Genomic DNA, 1,800 nt, shown 5'->3' with positions numbered 1-1,800 from the left:
TTTTGATATGGCAGACTAGGCAATTGGGAAGACCTATTTGAATAAAAGAAATGGGTACATGAAAGTTTATTATTCTTTAGTGAGGAAATGGTCGCTCAGGTCTATTATGAAAACATCTGTTGGTCATCAGTTAAAAAAATGTTAGCTGGGTTTTAATAGATCCTGAAGGAAAAGTGAAAAAAATGATTAAGGGTAAGGTAAAAACCTGTTTTGGAGAGATATTATTTAAAAAGTATCACTGTTTCTAAACTAGACAGACACTTTTCTAGCCACCTAGCTTTATCCCTGGTCATGTAGTGCTGTTACTTTGAGTTGAAATACCCATCTTTCATCAATACTAGGATTCTAGGAAACGGAGCTCCTTAAAACCTCCCCCATCAGAAGACTGAGTTCTGAAGCACTCATCTTCATTGGGGTATCAGTAAAGATAGGCTGGGTTATATTATGAAACAAACTCCAAATCTGAAGGCTTGGCACATACAACTTTGCTCCACTCTTGTCCACACAAAGTCGTTTGTGGGTCCAGTAGCCCTCTAGGGCAGCTCCCTTCTAAACAGTGACTTGGGGATCACGGTCTTTTTTAAAAAAAATCTTGTACCTCTGTCATTTGGAATTGCAGTCACATGGCAGGAGGAGAGAAAGCTTGAAGAACTCACATTGGCTCTTAAATACTTCATCCCGGAGGTGACAATCCATTGTTGCTCATATCCCATTACCCAGAAGTAGTCTCATTGTCCCAAACTACCTACCTAGAGACTGGGAAATGCAGGGAAGGACATGGAATATTTGATGAGTTCTGGGATCTGTGCCTTAGCACACACGCCGCTTTTGAGCCTCAGCAATGAAAAGTCCAAACAATCCCCAGCTCTCTTTTTCCCCCAATACAGCCACCCTGGAAACCAAGAATTTCCAATGGAGGAGCTGCAAGATAGAAACAGCATGGATATCTGTGGTACCTGGGAAGGGCGCTGATCTACAGAGTAGCTGACTTTGGGTGAAGAAGAAATAAACTTTTATATATATTAAGCTGGTGAGATTTCAGGGTTCATTTTGTTACTACAATATAGCCTATTTATCCTGAATAATACAATTGGATTCAAAATGTCCTCTATCTTGCTTTGCTGATCCAGATCACTGATTTTGGTACAAATTCTACCATTTCTATCCTTAAGTCACCCCTCAGCTTTGTCAGAAACTATCGCTACAATTTTGGCCCTGTACTGATTCTCAGTTTTGTCCTGGCACTTCTGGGTTCAATAACCTCTGATGTTTTTATTTCTAGAGTAGTCCCCCTTTATCCACAGGGGATACGTTCCAAGACCCCCAGTGGATGCCTGAAACTTCACATAGTACTGAACCCTATATATATAATCATGCGCAGCATAAAGACTTTTGGATCAAAGACGGGCCACATATATGACGTTGGTTCCACAAGATTAGTACCGTATAGCCTAGGTCTGTAGCAGGCTATACCATCTAGCTTTGTGTAAGTACATTCTATGATGTTCATACAACAACAAAATCGCCTTTCTCAGAACATATTCCCGTCGTTAAGCGACGCATGACTGTACTATGTTTTTTTCCGATACAGTCATGCCTTGCTTTATTGCATTTCACAGATATTGTGTCTTTTACAAGACCCTCCACCAGCAATAAGATTACAACTCGCCGATGGCTCAGATGATGGTTCGCATTTTTTAGCAGTAAAGTGTTTTTTAATTAGCGTATGTACATTGATTTTTTAGACATATGCTATTGCACACTTAATGGACTACCATAGAGTGTAAATATAACTTTTAT

This window comes from Diceros bicornis, chromosome 22 (assembly GCF_020826845.1).
Source record: "Diceros bicornis minor isolate mBicDic1 chromosome 22, mDicBic1.mat.cur, whole genome shotgun sequence".
NCBI lineage: Eukaryota > Metazoa > Chordata > Mammalia > Perissodactyla > Rhinocerotidae > Diceros > Diceros bicornis.
The sequence above is the reverse complement of the archived record's forward strand: the minus strand, read 5'-3'. Positions refer to the sequence as shown.